Source organism: Crocuta crocuta, unplaced genomic scaffold (assembly GCF_008692635.1).
Source record: "Crocuta crocuta isolate KB4526 unplaced genomic scaffold, BGI_CrCroc_1.0 scaffold81, whole genome shotgun sequence".
In the NCBI taxonomy this organism is placed as follows: domain Eukaryota; kingdom Metazoa; phylum Chordata; class Mammalia; order Carnivora; family Hyaenidae; genus Crocuta; species Crocuta crocuta.
In genome coordinates this window covers 2,553,057-2,575,776 of record NW_027527808.1, presented here as the reverse complement: position 1 = coordinate 2,575,776, position 22,720 = coordinate 2,553,057, and the positions used below count along the sequence as shown (strand labels likewise).

The 22,720-nt window shown below is 36.9% G+C and overlaps 1 long non-coding RNA gene across 4 annotated transcripts in view; it reads left to right on the top strand.

The window, feature by feature from the left end:
- LOC144240086 (uncharacterized) overlaps nt 1-22,720 on the top strand; it is a 185,206-nt gene that overhangs the window by 70,998 nt on the left and 91,488 nt on the right. The gene's annotated exons all lie outside the window — the stretch shown is intronic.

Here is a 22,720-nt window from a genome sequence, read left to right as displayed (position 1 = left end):
CTAAAGCAACCAGCTTTAGTATCTGGCTCATAGTAGGTTCTGAGTAAATGTTAGCTAAGTTGTTTAAATAATAAATAATTATAAGTGGAAGAAGTACCATACAAAAGAGAATATTGAAGTAAGAAGGCACCTTTTGTGCCTACATTGTATGCAATAGTAGGAAAAGTTTGAGATTTAATGATAACCTGTCTTCATCAGATTTCCCAACCAACTGAGAACTATTTTTCTGATCTGTGAAAATGAGCATGATTATGGGACACCTGGGTGGCTCAGTCGGTTAAGTGTCCGACTTCGGTTCAGGTCATGATCTCGCGGTCCGTGGGTTCGAGCCCCATGTCGGGCTCTGTGCTGACAGCTCAGAGCCTAGAGCCTGTTTCAGATCCTGTGTCTCCCTCTCTTTCTGCCCCTTCCCTGCTCATGCTCTGTCTCTCTCTGTCTTTCAAAAATAAATAAATGTTAAAAAAAAGTTAAAAAAAAGAAAATGAGCATGATTATACTGCCTCATGGAGTTATTGTAGTACAGTTGGACTCATAGTGTGAATATTAGATCTTAGCTCTCCTTGTCTTCCTTCTCCTTTGATACTCTTTTTATGGAATATCCTCTGTCCACTCCTTTTTGGACAAAGACTAACCTGTAATTTAATGTCATTCTCATAACATTTGAAGAATAAGAGAGAGAAACCAAACTTGAACCAACTTAGGTTTCCAATGGGAGAAGTACATTTATATTGACACTAACATATCTATGTGACTGTGGGCCTACACTCCTCGGCAGGGGAACTGAGGACTGTAAAGTGAATGAGTCAAAGATGCCTACATGAGCTTAGTAAAAAGATACAGCTATTCTGTTTTGCTGATTGCAGCTCATTCATTAATAACTTTTGTTTTATTAACTGCCTACTATATACAGGCATTATACTAAGTGCTAGTCGTGCAATTATGAATAAACCAGCTCTCACCAAGAGAGGAGTGTTAGACAAATTATTACAACAATGCAATAAGTAGTATAACCTATTTATTCATTGAGGCAGCATTGCTGAGTTCCTGTGGAATACCAGGCACCCTACTAGTGCTGTAGATAGTCTTTTTTTCTTTTTTTTCAGTTGGATGAGTAGAGCTGCTGATCCAAAGGTGGCATGGCTCAAGGAGAGCAAAAGAAATGTAGAATGACTTACACAAAGGGGAGATGGAGAGAGAGTCACCTAAAGATCTGTTTTAAAAGATTGAAATGAGACCTATGGGGTGTCTAGATGGCTTAGTCGATTAAGCATCCAACTTCAGCTCAGATCATGATCTCATGCTTGGTGAGTTCGAGCCCTGCATTGGGCTCTGTGCTGACAGTTCAGACCCTGGAGCCTTTTTCAGATTCTGTATCTCCCTCTTTCTCTGCCCCTCCCCTGCTCACGCTCTGTCTCTCTCAAAAATAAATAAACTTAAAAAAAATTTTTTTAAGATTGAAATGAAACCTGTATTCTTTTTGTTTTTTATGGTGCTACAAGCAGATGGTGTTCTTAAGCAGACAGTGGGACAAAGTAGTTGAAATCTGGGCTGTACATGATTTTTCTGGACAACAGTATGAGTTGGGATGCATAGCATTATTTACAAAAGTACTGTGCAATGCACTCCACAAGTTAATAGCTGTTGTGCCACCAGAGAGGATGCAGTGCCCACTGAGCTCTAAGTTGACAGTAATGATATACATTTTGCATCTGTCAGGATGCCCTGGGAGCTTTAAAAGACTCATAGGTTTGCAAATGTAATAAGGTTAGACCTCTCTAGAGGGCCATCGTACAGAAACTTGGAAGGAGGCGTGTATTTTCAAAATTAATTTTTAGGTCAGAGAAAGAGATAATAGATGCGATCCAAAGTGTTGATATGGCAAGATTTCCATGTGTCTGTTTTGAGGACATCATCTAACCCATCTAACACTGCCTCTTCAATAATTAATTATATTTCTGGGAGAGACTGAAAATCCCAGTGAATGTGTATGGCTACTTCCAGCCTAGAGAGGTTGGTTTACTTAGTGACAGGATTTATTGGATTTTAAAATGTTTTCCTTCTTGTGATTTTTCTGACCCAGAAATATGCCTTTTATTTCAGCAGCTCTCAAAACAGCTGAATAAATGACAGTTTCCAAACAATCACTGTTAACTGTAAATCAAAATGTTATGTTTCCTCAGTTATGCTAAGATTCTTCAGTTTGTTTTCCTTCTCTCACCAATGAAGTGTAATTCACCACCAGAATGATGATTAAAGGCATTCTACCAAAAATATTTACTCCATTCTGTGGCAAACACTTGTCGTCTCTGACTTCAGTTGAACAGCCCTTGCTTAAGTGTCGTGGTGGCTGCTACATGAAATAGAGGCATCTGGAATTTATTCTCTTATTCTCCTTCTAATTATAGCTTAATTTATCAACCACACATTTTTAAAATGGTTATTCTTAGTAGCGTTCTCCATTACCAAACATACTAGAAGTATTCATTTCAAAAAGATATTGTTTTTACTTTTCTGAGGGGTAAATATCACACTTGTTTCTGTATAATTAATATAATTTTTTATGTATACTCAACTGTATAATTTCTCAAGTTCTGTTTTCCAAAATTATCTCCCTACCCCCAAGTCCCCCAAACTCAATAAAAAAATCTCACCCCCTCAGTTCCAGTCTCTCAGCTACATGGCAGACCTGGTCATGACCTTTAGAACTTGGAGATCCTTAGTTCAATGGTTATCAACTTTACAGCATATAAGAATCTCTTTGGGGTGCTTGTTTTAAGAGGAGATTTGGGGACTCCAATCCCAGAAATTCTGATTCAGTAGCTCTGGGGGTAGAGCCTAAGAGTGTACTTTTTTTTTTTTTTAAAGCACCCCAGGGGCACCTGGGTGGCTTAGTCGGTTAGGCATCCCACCTTCCGCTCAGGTTATGATCTCACTGCTCGTGAATATAAGCCCCACATCGGGATCTCTGTTGTCAGCGCAGATCCTGCTTCAGTTCCTGTCTCCTTCTCCCCTCCCCAGATTGTGCTTTCCCTCTGTTTCAAAAATAAAGAAAAACATTAAAAAAAATTTAAAAAGCACCTCCAAGTAGTTCTGAGCCAGTAGGCCACACATTAAAAAATATCTTTAATTACTGTCAACTTCTCTATAGGTAAGGATGTGGAGGGTAGGAGGTATGGCTTGCCCAGGATCTTTGGTGGTCTAATTAATGTAATTCTCATCAAAGTGTTTCCACAGCTGTTCTTGACATCCTTCTACTTATATTCTAAAAGAATAAGGATCAGAACATGGTTGCCTTCTTATAAAAAGCTTCTATTCTTGCCTTAAGGGTTAAGGGTGGGGTTGGAAATTTGTGAAAAAGCACATGCTGTTGCTCTACAAAGTAATCAAATGCTGACATCATCCAGAAGCAACATCCATAGGGGCACTTGGATGCCTCAGTCCGTTAACTGTCTGAATCTTGATTTCAGTTCAGGTCAAGATCTCAAGTTTGTAAGTTGGAGCCCTGCATATGGCTATGTGCTCACTGCAGAGTCTATTTTGGATCCTCTGTCTTCATCTTTCTGCCCTCCCCCACTGTTGTATAAACTCTCTCTTTCTCTCTCTTGAAAATAATCTTTAAATACATTTTTTAAAAAGCAACAACCATAAAAGTATGTATAATATTTCCATGTGGCCCCTTTAACAGTATTGGTGGACAGAGAGTAGACACTGAATGAATGAATGAATGAATGAATGAGTGCATAGTAAATAAATGAATGAGTGAGCCAATAAGTCAGGATGGAAAAGGTTTAGGTAGGGTGGTGACTTGTCTTGGGGTACCTGAAAGTCCCCATTTTGGTCACTAATAGTCAAAACCTCTGTCAAGTAGCAGGAAGAGGAAGTCATCTTTAAAATAGGAAAAGCTTATACAATTATTTTAGTAGTTTCTTTTTTATCCCTTGTAAATAGTTGAAAAGCATTGCAGATTTCAGTAGCTTAGGTATAGTATTGGGTTATAATTTAGAAGGTTTTATTTAGGTTATGTTTAGAAAAAAGTTTCTCTTCCTTTATTTCTTACCTTCTTTAGGAGGTGGAGAGATCAGTGTGGGACACTTTCACTCTTTCTAACTAGTTAACTTTTGCTGATGAAGAGGTTACTTCAGTGTGTTTGGCTTTTTAATCTATTCTGTTATTCATCTGTAGTTTTGCTTCTAGTCAAAATGGAAAGCAATTGTAGTTTGTCATCCTTTAATGCTGGGAGATGACAGGAAGCTGGGTTTTATTTGTTTTTCTCTTTGAAGTGATACAGCTGAGTGAGCAGACCTGTTTCATTTTAACCAGAAGTTTTGTTTAACCTCATGGAAATAGCTATTTCATTGAGAACTGGTGGCCTGCTGGGCTTGACTTCTGCAAAATTATCAGAGGAGAAGATGGATAGGTAATGGACGTTTCCAGAAAATTATGGAAGAGCCAAAACAGTGACTCTAGAAATCCAGTTTGATTACATATTTATAAAACAAAGCAGACCTAACCCATCCATGCTCTGTGAGCCATATGGGCCCAAGGCATCCCTCACATCTTTAATCCTAATTTACATTCTCTGTAACTATAAACAAAAGCGACAACAGTAACAAAAATAAAATAACCCCACAGAAGCTTTGTGAAGGCCGCTCCAGGCAGCATCATGTCCTTTAAAACCACAGCCTCTATGCCATTGATAACCAAAAAAGGGACAAGGACCGAGTAGAGCCGGGTGAAGAGAGCTGCTACAAAGTGGAGAGCAGGGGCACAGAACTTACCACAGATCTGCATCTTTATGTAGAATCTTTATTTTTTCTCTTCCTCTCCCCACCCCNTAACTAAACTACATTTGTGAATCCAAGTCTTTGCTTTCTGGAGTGTAGCATCTACTTCATTCTGTAAATAAATGAAATTCTGGATCTCTTGCCAGATTTCCATATCAGCTTATAGAATACACTTACAAAAATAATTCTGATACAGGAATTATAATTTTTAATTATCTAGAAGACAAAATTACAGGATCTACACAGGATCTCTTGGGAATAGAGTGGTGGAGGGAGGGTAAGCACGAGGGTTTGTGTGCTATCCTACACTTAACAACAAAGGCCTCAAACATTTCCATCAATGATACTAATATAAGAAAATGAATATTAGGAAGGGGTGCCAGGGTGGCTCAGTCAGTTGAGCCTCTGACTCGGCTCAGGTAATCATGATCTCACGGTCATGAAATCGAGCCCAGAGTCAGGCTCTGTGCTGAGTGTGGAGCCTGCTTGCAATTCTCTCTCTCCCAGTCTCTCTGCCCCTCCCCCGCTTGTGTGCACTTGTTCATGTTTTCTCTGTTTTTCTCTCAATTAAAAAAAATGAATATTAGCAAAAGTATCTTCTTTCTGCATATGAAGCACCTTAGTAACCTTTCTAAAATGCAGTCATTTTTTTTTTACTTTTTTTTTTAATATTTTTTTTATTTATTTCTATGAGAGAGAGAGAGACAGCGTGAGCAGGGGAGGGTCAGAGAGAGAGGGAGTCACAGACTGAAACAGGCTCCAGGCTCTGAGCTGGCAGTCAGCACAGAGCCCGATGCGGGGCTCGAACCCACGAACCGTGAGATCATGACCTAAGCGAAAGTCGGACGCTTAACCGACTAAGCCACCCAGGCGCCCCTCTAAAATGCAGTCATTAAGGAACTCCCCTACTTGTTGCCTGTCAGTAGTTGCCCATCTATAGCTCCATTGCTTTCAGAGCTAACTCTGACCTCGTTAGCATGGCCCTTCATGTTTAAGAATCTTTTCATTCTCTTCTTTGCTATTCTTACCTATTTGGACTTACCTAATTGATCTAATATTTAACATATAATGAAGTACACAAAACTTAAGTGTACAATGAGTTCTGAAAAATGTATTTTTCTGTGTAATCAACCTTCCTGTCAAGATATAGAACATTCCATCACCCCACAAGTTGATGCCCATTCCACATGCTATAATTTCTATCTCTATAGTTTAGTTTTGCCTGTTCTTACATTTCCTGTAAGTGGCATACACTGTATACTCAATCATGCCTGACTTCTATTTTATTCTGTGTTCAATACTTAATTTTTTAAAGTTGCTGCAGAGTAAATATCATCTTGTATAAATATATCACAATTTGTTTATCCATTCTTCTTTTGATGGGTGTTTGAGTCAATTCTATGTTTTGGCTAATAAGGATAAAGCTACCAAGAATATTCTTATGCAAGTCTTTTAGTAGACATTTGTTTCTACTTCCCTTGGCTAAACAAACACATTGGAGTAGAATTTCTAGGTTTCTTTTATAAGGAATTGCCAAGTAGTTTTTGAAAATGTTTGTAACAATTTTAATGCCCATCAGCAATGTAGTACAGTTCCAGATGTTATACATTCTCACCAGTACTCAGTGTTGTCAGTTTTTAAAATTTTAGTTATTCTGTCAGATACAGTGGAATCCATTTGTGGGGTTTTGTTAATAATTTTTTTTGTTTGTTTTATTTTTGAGACAGAGCACAAGTGGGGGAGGGGCAGAGAGAGAGAGGGAGACACAGAATCTGAAACAGGTTCCAGGCTCAGAGCTGTCAGCACAGAACCTGATGCAGGACTCAAACCCATGAGCCATGAGATCATGACCTGAGCCAAAGTTGGAGGCTTAACCAACTGAGACACCCAGGCACCCCTCCATTTGTGTTTTTATTTGGTCTTTCTCTGATGACTAATAATGTGGAACATCTTTTCATGTGCCTATTGACAATTCATCATCTTCTGTGAAGTTTATTGGGTTGTCTTTTTATTATTTATTTGTAATTCTTTATATGTTCTGGTTACATATACATATTTTGTTAGTCTTTAGTTGGTTGCCTTTACATTCACTAATGATAAGCAAACCTTCAAAATTTAAATTTTTTATGAAGTTAATTTTCTTTTATGGTTAGTGCTTTCTTGGTGCTTTTTCTAAAAAAAAATCTGCCTACTAAAGTTTACAGAAATATTCTCCTATGTTTTCTTCTGGAAACTCTATAGTTTCAGCTTTTACATTTAGGACTAAGGTTCATCTTGAATTAATTTCTTTTTAAAATTTTTTAATGTTTTATTTATTTCTAGGAGAGAGAGAGAGACAGTGTGAGCAGGGGAGGGTCAGAGAGAGAGGGAATCACAGACTTTGAAACAGGCTCCAGGCTCTGAGCTGGCAGTCAGCACAGAGCCCAACACGGGGCTCGAACCCACAAACCGCGAGATCATGACCTAAGCGAAAGTCGGACGCTTAACCGACTAAGCCACCCAGGCGCCCCATCTCGAATTACTTTCAATATGTAGTATGATATAGAGACCATTGTTTTTGTTTTTACATATTTATTCAGTTATTCCAGAACCATTTGTTGAGAAGATATTATTTTCCCATTGAAAAAGTACATTTATAAAACTCTATTGACCATATTAGTGTGGGTCTATTTCTGGACTCTATTTTGTTTCACTGATCTATAGAGCTATCCTTGTCTATGCCAATAATACCACCCTGTCTTGATTACTGCCTTATATTGTAACTTTTTATTAAGTCTTGAAATATAATTGAGTCCTCCAACATGTTCTTTACTTTCAAGATTATTTTGGCTATTTTTAAAAATTTTATTTTATATATATAAATATATATATTGTATACACTCTTTTTCTAAATATATATATATACATAAGTATATATATATATACATAAGTATATATATATATTTAGAAAAAGAATGTATAGAAATTGGAGGGACAGAAGGAGAGGGCAAGACAGGGTCTTAAGACCCTCTTAAGCAGGGTCTCACAACTGTAGAATCATGAGCTGAGCCTAAATCAGGCAAGCATGGGATGCGTAGCCAACTGAGCCACTCAGGTGCCCCTATTTTGGATATATTAGATCCTTTGCATATCCATTTAAACTGTAGAAAAACCTTATTGGGGCACCGGGGTGGGTCAGTCAGTTACACATCAGCACTTGGTTTTGGCTGAGGTCATGATCTCACGGTTCATGAGTTTGAGCCCTGAGTAGGGCGCTGTGCTGACAGTGCAGTCTCTGCCCCTCCCCCACTCAAAATAAATAAACTTAAGGGGCGCCTGGGTGGCTTAGTGGTTAAGCGTCCCACTTTTGCTTAGGTCATGAACCCGCGGTTCGTGGGTTCGAGCCCTGCGACGGGCTCTGTGCTGACTGCCAGCTCAGAGCCTGGAGCCTGTTTCAGAGTCTGTGTCTCCCTCTCTCTCTCACCGTCCCCTGCTCGTGCTGTCTCTCTCTCTCCTAGAAATAAACCATTAAAAAAATAATAAATAAACTTCAAAATATATTTCTAAAGAAAAAGCAATTTTACAATAAATCCTTTTAGAATTGTAGATGGAAATGCATAGATTCTATATATCAGTTGGGCAGTGGGTGACTTTTTTAAAAAGTTTTTTAAATTTATTTTGAGAGAGAGACCAAGGGAGGGGCAGAGAGAGAGGGAGATACTGAGAATTCCAAGCAGTCTCCTAACTGTCAGCACAGAGCCTGACTCAGGGCTTGAACTCAGGAACTATAAGATCACGACCTGAACCGAAACCTAAGAGCCAAATGCTTACCTGACTGAGCCACCCAGACGCCCTGGGAGTTGACATTTTTAACCATACTGAGTCATTCAATTCAGTAATAAAATTTATCTTTCCATTCATTTAGTTCTTCAACTTCTCTCAGCAGTTTTATAGTTTTTATTGTACTTGTCCATAGTTTCTTAAATTTATTCTTAAGTACTTGATATACTTTGATGTTATTATATAAGTTAGGCTACTATAAATACAGTTTTAAGAACTTTCAATTTCCAACTGTCCACATAGCACATAGGAACATAATTGATTTTTGTGTATTGACTATCCTGCAAATTTGCTAAACTTGTTTATCAGTTCTAATAGCTTTTGGTAAATTCCTTGGGATTTTCTTTCTTTCTTTCTTTCTTTCTTTTTTTTTTTTTACTCAGGATTTTCTATGTGCATGATTATGTTACATATAAAGCCAGGGTTTTTTTTTTCCATTTCTATCTGTAGTCATTTCTTTTTTTGTATTATTTTACTAACTAGCATGTCTCATGTAATGTTGAATAAAAATGGTAAGACAACATCCTTCTTTGCCTTGTTCTTGATCTTAAAAGGAAAGAATTCAGTCTTCAGTAGAAAGTATAATAGTAGCTAATAATGGCCTTTATCAGATTCAGGAAATTCCTTTCTATCAGTTGGCTAAGAATTTTCATCATGAATGGATGTTAGAGTTTGTAAAACACTCTTTCTGCATCTATTGAGATATGCATATAGTTTTTCTCCTTTATTCTACTAACATAGTAGATTACATTGATTTTTCAAATGCAAATTCCTATAGCAAACCCAACTTGGTCATGATGTCTTATCTTTTCAGTATATTTCTAGATATGATTTGCTTATGTTTTTTAAGAATTTTTGCATTTGGATTCATGGGGAATGTTTGCTTGTCATTCTCTTGTAAAGTATTTGGCATTATAGGTTAATACTGGCCTCAGAAAATGAGTGGGGAAGTGTTTCCTCATTCTCTATGTTCTGAGCTTGTGTGGATTGGGATTATTTTTCCCCCAATTTTTTTTCTAAATGTTTCATAAAATTAACCAGAAATCATTGAGACCTGGAGTGGGTTTCAGGAGGAGGTTATTTTTTGTCTTTATAAAAACATTATTGAGGTGAAACTCATGTGGGGAGGTTTTTAATAATATGTTAAATACCTTTGGTAGGTATATAATTATACTGCTTTTTAAAATTTCTCCTTGATCAATTTTTATAAATTATATTTTTTAGTAAATTTTAGTATTTTTCTGATACTTTCTAGGTATTTATCAGTTTTATTAATTTTTTCAAAGAATCAACTTTGGCTTCGGTAATATTCTCTACTTTTGTTTACTATTTTTTAAATTTCTGCTTTAATATTGTTTCCTTTTTTTCTATCTTAAATTTAATTTCTTTTTGTTTTCCATGTTCCTTAATGTAGAAATTTAGATCACTGATTTAAAACTTTTATTATCTTCTAACATAAGCACTTCAAGCTACAAATTTTGTTCCGAAGCACTGCTTTAACTATAAAACACAGATTCTGTTAGCTTGTGTTTTTATCATTCAGTTGTGATTCCTTTTCTGACCAAGATGTTATTTGAAGTGTGCTGTTTAATCCACATATTTGAGACTCTTATGGATTTCTTATTATTACTGATTTCTGATTAGTTTTTAATACTATGTAAGATTTCAGCCTTTTAATATTAATTGAGACTTGTTTATGGCCTAGCATATGGCCTGTTTTGGTGCGTGCTCCATGGATGTGTACTCTCCATATAGAACATGTGCTCTGTAATTGTTGGAGGTAGTGATCTATACATGTTGATTAGAGTAAGGTGGTTGATAGTGTTGTTAAGATTTTCCATGTCCTTACTAATATTTCTATTTACTGTTCTATTAGATTTACTAAGAGGTTGGTGGTAAAATCTCTAACTGTCATTGTTTCTTCTTTTAGTTTATATGTACTAAGAGTTTATCATTCAGTGATCCATACTTATGATTGTAATGTCCTCTTAATAAATTGATCCTTTTATCATTTTGAAATGTCCTTCCTAATTTCTAGTGTTACGCCTCACCTTATAGTCTGCTCTGTTTGGTATTAATACAACCAATACCAATTTTTAGACTGAATGTGCATCTTCCACGAACAGTTGATGGTTGGGTCTTGCTATTTAACCCAAGCTATAAATATCTTCCTGTTATTTGGAGTGTTTAGTCCACTTATAAAAATGTAAGTATTACTAAGGTTGAGTTTAGATTTTTAATTTTGCTCCTTGCCTTTTTGTTTCTTTTAAGTTTATTTATGAGAGAAACAGAGAGAGAGTGCGAGTGGGGAAGGGACAGAGAGAGGGAGAGAGAGAGAGAGAGAGAGAGAGAATCCCAAACAGGCTCTGCAGGGTCAGCACAGAACCTGATGTGGGGCTCCAACTCACGAAACCGTGAGATCAGGACCTGAGCCAAAATCATGAGTCAGACACCCAATTGACTGAGCCCCTCAAGCGCCCCTTACTCCTGGTCTCTTATCTGTCCCATCTGTTTTCCATTTCCCTGTTCCTCCTCTCCTGTCTTCTGTGTTCATCGGATGATTTTTGATAAAAATAATTTCTCTGTTGGCCTAGCTGTATCTGTGCCATTTTTTTGTTGTTGGATTACAAGATCCACCCTTACCTTATTAAAATCTACTTTGAATCGGGGCACCTGGGTGGCTCAGTCGGTTAAGCATCTGCCTTTGGCTCAGGTCATGATCTCACAGTTTGTGGGTTCGAGCCCCGCATCGGGCTCTGTGCTGACAGCTAGCTCAGAGCCTGGAGCCCGTTTCAGATTCTGTGTCTCCCTCTCTCTCTGACCCTTTCCTGCTCGTGCTGTCTTTATCTCTCTCTCAAAAATAAATTAAAAAACATTTTAAAAAATCTACTTTGAATCAATGTAGTACCACTTCGTATAAAACATAATCTCCTTGAAATAGTACAGTACCTTTCACACTCTTCTTTGCACTAATTTGAGTCCATACACATTATAAATTCCACAGGATGGCATTATAATTTCTGATTTAAGCATTCATGTCTTTCAAGGAAATGAAAAGGAGGAAAAATATATGATATTTTTATTTGCCCACATAATTAAAAATTTTAGTACTCTTGATTTTTTTTTTCTGAGATCCAGATTTTCTTCTGATAACATTTTATTCAAGCTTAAGTACTGCCTTTGGCATTTCTTGTAATGAAGTCTGAATTTGAGTGGTATTTATGTGGGGGTTGGGAGGGGCTCTTTCCCCTATGGCTCCTTCATCTCTGAGATAACCTCTACAATTTCCAAAAATGTTCTGGCAGCTTTGAATTCTATCAGTTGACACATCAAGCCAAGTGGGCTTGCACTGTAGTCACGTAGACCGGGAAGTATCTCAACGGAAATGCCGCATAAACTTGTGTCTCAGACAGGAGGTCCCATTTTCCAATGATTTAATCCCTTCCCGGGTCTGCCCACTTTTAATGACTCTCTGGTGTCTTCAAATAGTTGGTTTTTATATTTTGTGAAGATTTTGTACAAGTTATTTGTGGAAGACTGGTTTAATACAAGCTACTCTGCCACTAGAGGAACTTACCCTTTACTTAGAACTCTATAGTCGGGGTCAGCAAACTTTTTTTGTAAAGGGCAGGTTAATATTCTAGGCTCTGTAGCCCAAAAGATAAAATTGATGATATTATGTACTTATTTATAGAAAGAGAGATAAAACAAATTTCTACAAAATTTTATTAATGAAATCTAAAAAACAGTAATAATAATTGAGTACAATTTTGCCTACTAATGAGAAGAATGGAATGGGAGGTAATAACATTTTACTTCGTTGAGGTTCAGTATTGGCATTTCCTATTATTAAAATTGATTGCAATTTTTCATCTGTTGATGCTACTCTGTAATGAGATTATATGGATTGTATCTTTGAAATGTCTTTTACAGAGATAGATACTGCCAAATACTGTTATTAATCCATTAGCATACACTTTTAATCGAACATATTCATTGCTTAGAAGGCATTTACAGAACCCTGTTAGATTCTTTTCTTAATATTTGCCTTTTAACAATGTCATTACATTGCAAATTAATCACTTCTAATTGAAAGATAGAAGCTCCTCAATTGCACAGTTAAATTGATTTTGAAATATGGAAATTTCCTTTGGACCCTATACTGAGATGCAAAAAAACGCTGCTGGTTTTAGAATGTGGAAGATATACTCTGTGCAAATTTCTGTAGAAATGGAGATCTCCCTTCTAGTTTCACTTTTTATATCCTGGGAAATGTATAAAGCAACTTGACATTATTTACGATTTAAATAACATTGTCTTCAAAAAGACTCTTCCACAATATATGTTTCACATAAGAAAACTCTTTTAACTGGTAATTTTAGGTTCATTGTATTAAGAAACATCATCAGATTTGAAGGAAAAGCTATTACAAAGCCATTTGGTGTTCAATAATAGTAGTTGAACTACTACTATTCATTCAGGAAAAAAATCAGTCTTGTTCCTAAATTTGAAAAAAAAAATCACAATAAAATTTCACTGTTAAGCTTTGAACTGCTGTGTAATTAGACAAGTCCAGATGTCTGGATTCTATTTCTAGCAAAAGTTCATGGGACCAACAATTGTTAAGTCCTTGAAAGAAAATGAAGTCCACTGTTGACATTACTGTTTCAATGACCCACTGTAGATTCACAAACTTTCTGCAAAATAGTTGCTGATGAACAACCTTATGAGTTCACAAAACTTTGTAAATTTTTCCAACTGAGCACTTTTCTGCTGTACACATATTTTTACCACCGTCATCTGTAACACATCATGGTAGATTCCACTTCAACTTGTACTGAACTAGCGTTTTCTCAACTTCTATCTTGCCTATCCTTTTTCTAGGCCTCCATTTCACACACGGTAATCCTTCAGTCACTTTAAAGGTGGCCTGGCTCCTTGAATAACCAGTCATTAAGGAGTGGAGTATGAGTAGCATCTGCCAACTCATCAAGAGCCAAGGCAAACAATTTAAAATCATTTGCCTTTTTAAAATTGGTTATTGACCTTGTTCCCCATGTTCTCAACTCTGCAAGCAACTGCTCTCACGGAAAGGCTAATAGTCTTAAACATGGTGGGGTTTTTTTATGTGCACATTTCTTTAAAAGCTGGAATCAAGCACAATTTAATTAATTCATATTGGTAGATGGCTTTCTGCTTGAATAACAAATCACTTGGAAAGTTACTTTGATTGCAGCCTCATTTTCATTTTTTATTTTGTGCAGAAATTTTGCTGTGATGAGATATTCTGTTTTAAATTAAAATTCTCTATTTTTTTTCTGTTACTTTCTTGTGAGTTAGAATGCTGAGACAAGGATTTAGATTAGTAACATCAATGTATAGCATATTCTTTCAGCACAGCTATTTGTTGGTCACATAATAAATGCAGCGCTTTGGGGCGCCTGGGTGGCTCAGTTGGTTAAGTGTCCAACTTTGGTTCAGGTCATGATCTCACGGCTCATGAGTTTAAGCCCCACATTGGGCTCTGTGTTGACAGCTCAGAGCCTGGGGCTTGCTTCGGAGTCTGTCTCCTTCTCTCTCTGCTCCTCCCCCACTCATGCTCTGTCTCTCTTTCTCTCAAAAATAAATATTAAAAAGAAATAAATGCAGTGCTTTGCCACATAGTAACAAAATAATCCACACTCCATTTTGCCTTAAAACATAACATTTGAAACCTAATTTTCTCCTCTTGTGTTGATAATGATAGGTATGCACTGGTAATAAACCTAAATGTTTTGGCATAGTGATGTGTGTGGCACTCAAAAAGCTACAGAGTTAAAACAGCATCCTTGAGATTTACTGTGCACTGAGCAGTAGTAAGAATGCCACATATAGTCTGTTTCAAGTACTCAGCTCTGCAGCAGTGGCGCGAAAGCAACCATATACAATGTGCAAACACATGAGGGTGTCTGTGTCCCAATAAGACTTTATTTGCGAATATTGGAATTTGAATCTCGTACAGTTTTTATGTGTCACAAAGTATTCTGCTTTTGATTGTTTTTCAAACACTTCATCATGTTGTAAAAATCATGTTTAGTTCACAGGCCATTGGCTATTTTTGGCCTGTGGGTCATGGTTTGCCAGCCCCTGGTAGTAATCCTGAATCATTTGCAGTCTTCTTATCCTTTCCTCATTATTCCATACCTCCAGGCCTTTGCACATACTCAGTCTTTCCCACTAGAATCCTCCTCCTCTCTATATCTTGATGTCATTTTCTAAAACACTAGACAGATTGTCACCTGCTAGATTTTTTATACGGTTCAGTAGCTATACTTTGTATGATTGCATAGCTAAGTCCAGAGAGAACCTATAAAAGAGTGAAAATCTATTAACTTCACTCTTTTCTGAATCACCTAAAAACAACCTGTTGTTTTGTTTTGCTTTTGGGTAATTAACTAGAAGTTGTCCTGAGAGGGAGTGTGAGGTTTTCAAGATCAGACACAAAGTGCAGAAAAACATCATTTACACCAGAAGATGGTGATGAGAATTAAATAAGATAGGGAATGAACATCCTCAGCATAGAGAAAGCTGGTAGTATGAAAATGTTGGATTTTTAAGAGCAAACTGGTAAGAGCATATGTGCACCACCACACACAAAATCCGGCCTCTGGGCACTAAATCTACACAGATTTTCTTATGCCAATATCATCTTTATTTATTAGTTAGATCTCTGTGATTCCATTTCTATTTCTGTGAATAATATGTAATTTTCAAAATTATTTAGCTTTATTGGAATGTTTTAAAAATATTTGAAAGAAGAGGAACATTTCCTTTAAGAACTTGCTTATGTTATAAACCAATTTTGTCACAGATTTATGCCAGGTCGTAAATGTAGAGATTTGCAAAGAACAATGTTAAAGTTTTTGTCATGTTGGAAGAAGCTAGTCCTTGGACTGCCATCAGATCTTACACCTCTCATACTATAGAATGAAGAACCAGGAAATTGGAAGGACTGAGATGACTGTTATGCCAAGGAACACAAAAGAATCTCCTGGTATCCATGAGAAGAAGCATGATATTTTAAGCCAAATAAAATAAAATCAAAACAAAACAAAAACAAAAAATACCTCACATCCTCAAAAGGGAACAAGAGTGAGTTGTAGCTAAAGTAATACATTTAAATTAGGTGAAGTGGTTGATACTCCCCTCCTAAAGCCTTCCCTGATCTCACCTCACCCCTCTCCCTGCCAGAGCATTACTGCCTTGGTGCCTCCACCGTTACCATATATGTGGCTCTGGCAAACTGCTTTGAAAACATGACTACTCTCCTTTGCATTTCCTTTTTTACATTCCTGCGTCCCAGGACTGCAGCAAGCCACAGCTGGGTTTGAATCACAGCTCCACCACTTAACTCTTGAATAACTGGAGCCATGTCTTCAAACTTTATGTGCCCAGCAGCTAGCAAAGATCTAATAAATACTTATGAAAGAGAGAAATAAAAGACTGGATGGAAGGGATGAAAAAACAGGGGAAGACTGCTAAATGGAGTCTTTTATGCTGACGGGCAGGCCCGCTGTCTTCCACAGCACGTCTTACTATCACAGCTGCCACCACACACGCGCAGGTTCCAAACAGTGAGTATTACTATGTTCTGGCTCAAGAAAGGAAAATTCAAGGTCCGGTTATGACAAGTGACAATTAATGAGAGATAAAGTGTATTGTGAGAGAAGGTACTGGTTTAGGGGTGTGTGTGTGTGTGTGTGTGTGTGTGTGTGTGTGTGTGTGTGTGTGTTCATGATTTGTTGTCCTCTGGTTTCATAAACAAAGGAAGAAATATCAAGAACGATAGGGAGGAATAGATCAGAATCATCGTAAAAGAAGGTGATTATAAATATTGTTAAACATTATGTTAAAAAAATTAAATTTCCATAGATATAGTCACCCAAATGGTGTTTGCATAGCTGGGTGGTCATAGGAATTGTTTCCTCCCTCCTTAGCTTGGAATTTCTTCTTTCTCCCCTTCCTTTTATCTGTAGCTACCTGCACATGGTCAAAATTATTTACCTTGTGCTAATGCCTAGATAGGGAGAACAGTCTATGATGGCAAGATGAAAGTGCCAAAGGAAAAGGGAAGTTAGAAGAATAACTGCCTGTGACACCCTCTTTTCCCTTCTACCACCTCTCTGAACCCTACTTTGATGTCCTAATCAGTGTCTAGCCTTTATATCTATGCTTCTGAAAGTGTGATCTTCATCAGACCACCTATTGCCAGATCACCAGGGACGCTTATTTTAAAAGGTAGGTCTCTGAGCTGTGCCTGTGGAATTAGAATCTCCAAAGTTGGAGCCCTAGGGACTGTGAAAGTTTTTTGGGTGTCAGGTTTTTTGTATGGTTTCTTAATTATTTTATTTTTTTGAAGAAGTGATACATTCATGTGATTCAAAACTCAAAAGAAGTACAAAGATATATGGTGAAAATCTTTCCACTCCTGTTTTTTCCCTTCCTAGTTTTCCAATTTTTCCATTATAGACAATTATAGCCACTAGTTTCTTATGTATCTTTTCAGAGTCTGTCTATCTATCTATCTATCTATCTATCTATCTGTCATCTGTCAGTGTAGCTGCCTATCTATTTATGTACCTATCTACCTATTCTTATCCTCCCCACTCATTTTACAAAAAGAAAGCATAGAAGCATACTATGCACACTGCTCTCCATGATGCTTTATTGGTTTATTTCCTTTATTAACATCTCTTGGAAATCAATGACAAGGGAGTCATTTTGGTAGGGGAGGAGAGCACAAGTGGAAGAGGGGCAGAGAAAGGGGGACAAAGGATCCAAAGTGGGCTCTGTACTGACAGGCCAACAGCAGAGATCCTGATGTGGGGCTCACATTTATGAACCACGAGCTCATGATCTGATCTGAAGTCAGACACTCAACCGACTGAGCCACCCAGGTGCCCCAGTACAAAGGAGTCTTTACATTGTTTTTTATGACTGCCTATTTTTCCACTGAATGGACATACCATAATATATATGATTTTATTGTACCAAAATTTATCATTTATCTTTTTTTGTTTGTGCTGTTTATATGCCATGCATACTTCAAAATTCTTTTATAAAGTCAACATAATCCATCTTTTCTTTTGCGTTTGCTAGAGTTTGAGTTCTATTTAGCAAGAGGTTAGGCATTTTCATTGGCACTTTCACATATTATATTATTTTAAAAATGTTTTGCTATATAATTCCAGGTAGAAAACTCAACAGGGTAAAATAACTACCCTCCCATCAAGTGTTTTAAATGTTCATAGCATGGCTAAGTCAACTTAAGGTTATATGGGAATAGAAGTTCACCTATGTTAGTAGTTTTATGGTTTTCTTTCTCTTTTTTAACACTTAAAGCTTTTATTCTGTGTTTAATAAATCCTGAAGATGATTCTTATATACACCAAAGTTTGAAAACCACTTTTTTACCAGATCTCTTATCTACCTCCTCATCTCACCTCAAAGTTTCAGTAAGCTTCAAAGATCCACTTTTATCACCAATGTGGTCTCTGTATTTTCCTGTGAGAAGACTTGGTACAGCATTAGGGAAAACCCATTCCTTATGGTCTTACTGGCAATGTCACTTAGACAGGGACATTGCCAATCTCAGGAACTGGACTGAGATAATATAACTGAATGTGTTCAGAACATCGTCACTATTTATGGTCTTGTCAGATATTTTGACCTCTAAGAATTCATCTGTAAGATGGGAGACAACATTGCCTATCTCAAGATTATGTAGAAGTTAAACAATATTATGACCTAAAGTGCACAGTAGAGTGCTTAAAACAAAGTGAGCAGTCAATAAATGGCAATTGGTTTGAACAAGGTAGGCCAGAAGTTGTGAGTCTGTTTTCTGTCCCACACTGTACCAAGAGAGGAGATAAACACAGTTGGAAATAACAGGTGGTAACAGTGGAAGGGAAACAGGCTGGCCAATCCCTAGGGCTCAGAGAAGAAAGGAAAGAAGGCTTTTGGGAGCTGGCTAAAGACCCGGAATGTCCTTAGAGTTTTATGTTGGCAAGAGGCCTCAGCCTTCCACAGCTGCTCACCTACCAACTCTTTGGAATTTTAGATTTCAGGCACGGGATGATTTATGTGGTTGCTTGAGAGCAGCACATAAATGAAGGAAAAGTGTCCCTAAAAAGGCCAACTTAGTGAAACTTCTTTCTTCGCTGGTGGTACCCTGCCAAGACCTCCATCCAGACTTGGCTCATAGCTCCTCTGCTCTGTGACCCACAGCTCACTGGGGAGGTCACAACTGGTTATTATCCCGTAGCCACACTGCTTATCAAGCTTTGCCCTTGTCTTCTTCAGTGTTAATGCTCGGGCTCTTCACTATGCAGTGAAAATAAACAACTATGTAAATGGTCTCCTGGCTACTCGATCCAAACCAATAAGGAAAACCTGCTTTACAAGCTTCCACTGAAACTTCTAGTAGAATAAGCAACTGATAATTCTACACCAAATGTCTGGCTTTTGGCCAGGACTAACAACTGTTCCCTTTTTTGCAAGCCACATTCTGGTGACCATGGAGAGTCAAAATAGACATTTTGATTCCAAAACATTTTTTAAAGGAAGGTGAAATCACAGTGCCATTATACAAGCTAACTATAGGTATAGGATGAAGAAGAAGTTAGCTTAAAATTTTTAAATTGGTTGACTGTCATTCACCAAAATATTACTGTGTTTCATGTTGTTAGTACTCATTGTTATTAGAGTAGGGTTGCTAGATTTCAAATAAAAATAAAGGGTACCCAGTTAAATTTAAATTTCAGATAAACAAGAAATAATTTTTAGCATAAGTATGTCCCATGTAATATTAATTATTTATAATATTTAGTATAGGAGACATATTTACTTTAAAAATGTATTTCTTGTTTATTTGAAATTCAGATTTCACTAGGTGTTGTGTATTTTATTTGGCAACTTTAGATGAATTTTCACTATGAGAAGGGCAAGGTAACATTTTAAAATTCTGATGAGAAGGGGCACATGGGTGGCTCCGACTTCGGCTCAGTCATGATCTCACAGTTTGTAAGTTCAAGCCCCACGTTAGGCTCTCTGTTGTCAGCACGGAGCCTGGTTCAGATTCTCTGTCCTCCTCTTTCTACCTCTCTCTCTCTCTTTCTTTTTCTCTTGTGTGTTCTCTCTCAAAAATAAACATTTAAATAAGTAAATAAATAAAATTCTAATGAGATAGTTGAACTTCTTTGCAAGGTCGATAGATAATATTGACATTTTCCTTTTACCATTTGTCCTCTGTTAAAATTAGTTTTATGTTTTCCACCAAGCTCTAGAGTAAGGCTTTTTGTTATTCTTTAAAAATATGTGTGAGGGAAAGAATTAATATGTATTGAGTACTTGCTAGATGCCAAGCATTTTTGTAGGCACTTTAGACATTATATTACTTGAAATAATTTTCCTCTATAATTTCAGTTTGAGAGTACTCAGCAGAATAAAATATTATCATCTGGATGGATCTTTATAATATATACAGTGGCTAAGTCCATTTAAGTTAATAAAAATTTATTAAACCCAAGATGAGTCAGATACTGTGCTACACAATTGCCCTAAGAAGGATGATATTTATTCATTTATCTTTAAGAGAAAATAGTCTTCATTTCAAGTACTAATGCCCTTATTAGCAGCAGAACATACTACTTCAAACTTGAGAGGAAAATAATGAATGAACTTTAACAAATCTGCTAATTATTCTTGCTTGTAGATATAACTATTTACTCAGCTAACATTTATTTAGTGAATGTGAGTGCCAGGGAAAGAAGCTGAGGCTATAGTCCCTAAACTCATATTGCTTCCGGGCTGGTAGGGGAGACAGATGCATGACCTTGGTTGCAAAGAACCCCCTGGAGAGTGTGAACACAGTTATACATTCCAAAAAGGCTCCCCACAGGCAGACAGTCAGCTGTGTGAGAGCACCTCAAAGACCCTGTACACTCAGCACATGAATTCAGTGCTGAGTTTTAGCTCTGAGTTTTAGGCACAGTCTGGAAATCCTAAGTTACAATGGGAAGCAAGTAAATAGACTTCTCTAAGAGTTTAGCGCAAATATAATTTACGGGAATTGTCTTAGTGCCTGACATCAGAATATGTACTGCAGGGATGCTGGGGTGGCTCAGTCGGTTAAGCATCTGACTTCAGTTCGGGTCATGATCTCATGGTTTGTGGGTTCGAGCCTCACATCGGGCTCTGTGCTGATAGCTAGCTCAGAGCGTGGAGCCTGCTTCAGATTCTGTATACTCCTCTCTCTCTGGCCCTCCCCTGCTCATGCTGTCTCTCTCTCTCTCAGAAATAAATAAAATATTTTAAAAAAAGAATATGTACTGCAGATACACATTGTACTAATTGGAATGACAATATCACATTGGTAAATGGGGTCTACTTCAGTGTACTTTCACTTCTGTTTTTCAAATAGTCTATCATAGGCAGACAGAATACTCTGAAATGTGTGTAAGGTTTTTTCCATGAAGGAATCTCATGGGCATTCTTGTGGTAACTATACTAGTCTGCTATGACATGCTTGACAACAAAAGCAAATAAGACATATTTTCTAAAGATGTAAATCTCATGTATTGTGTGAATACTCACATATATACCACCTATAGATAATCACAAATCTTTTCAAAGACTAAAGGCACCAGGAGCTACCTCACAACTGTAAATGCTTGGTAAGATGCAGAGTGTCTTAAACTCAGAGTTGACCTGATAACAGTGTTTGGCATTCATGATCTTAAGGTCATATGTCCTATGGGTGTTTGAGATACTGAGTTAGACAGGCTGAAACCAGGCATGCAGGGAAAAGTAAAACACTGAGACAATCCTCCAGTTTCATTTAAATTAAAAACAAAATATTAACTTCAGATGATTGAGTTAAAGTGTTTGGAGATCTGGTTTTTTAGATTCCATAACTGCTTAAGTTTCCCTTTTGACACACTTTTTTAAGACATAATATAAGAGTATGCGAATATACAATTGAGGATATTCAGATTTTAATTAGTCAGGGTGTTCATGAGGCTGAAGGCTCCAATGAGTTCCCTCATGATATTCAGCACCGGTGCCTTCAGTTGTCTCAATTCAGTTGAGGTGTGGGTGACTTGGAACAGATTCCATGGTGTGTTCAGGTTACTCAGGATCACCACCAGCGTATTCGGAGAGAGGGAGCCTGAGTCAGTGAACAGTCCTAAGGACAAGCAGTCATCAAAGAGCAGTATGCAGAACAAGATGTTGGTGTGTGGGAGGGAGGAAAATTCCTACTAGTTCTGCTTTGATGATAAGCAAGTGTGAGATGAATTATAAACATGGGGCCATTCCTTTTTATCCATCAAGTGCCCTTCCATCTTCCCTGAATATCTGCAGTGAATTTCCCATAACTCAGTGTCCAATTAGAATGAACCTTACTATTTATTTCCTCAATCTGATTGTATTTGAGGCTCTAATTCTAAGACCAGTCAACATTTTGGAAGTCATCAACTTAAGACTGATTAAGAGCAATATAATTATCAGACATCCTGCCACAGTGGAATTTGCTTTTTTCAGTAATTTATACAGAGTCTCAGTTTAATTTTTTTACAGGAATATATTCCAAGGCAAAACTTCTTTCCATGGTAGTTCATAATTACGTCATTGGATACAATGGGAACAAAGGAACTTTTTACCATTTGATCTTGAGAAATACATAAATATAAGCTATCCTTTTAAATCACAGAGAATTTGGAAAGATGGAAATCTTTATGTTATGAGTAGCTACCTGTGGATGTCGAGTTTATGGATGATTTTTTTCTTTAAGATTTTGCTTATTTCTGTGATTATTTTCAATAAATAATCAGGAGAAAAATTTTAAAATCATACTTCTTAACATATTTAAAAGCATACATATGTAGATACTATATTCTCACCTGAAACTAATATTATACTCTATGCTAACTAACTGGAATTTAAACATTGGAGGAAAAAATTAAAAATAAAGTAATTCTCAAATGAATCAATTTATTGAACTCATTCTCAAATGATTTCAAGTCATCAATTTATATGTAAATATGAGTTTCATTTTAAATATATTTAATATATGGCAT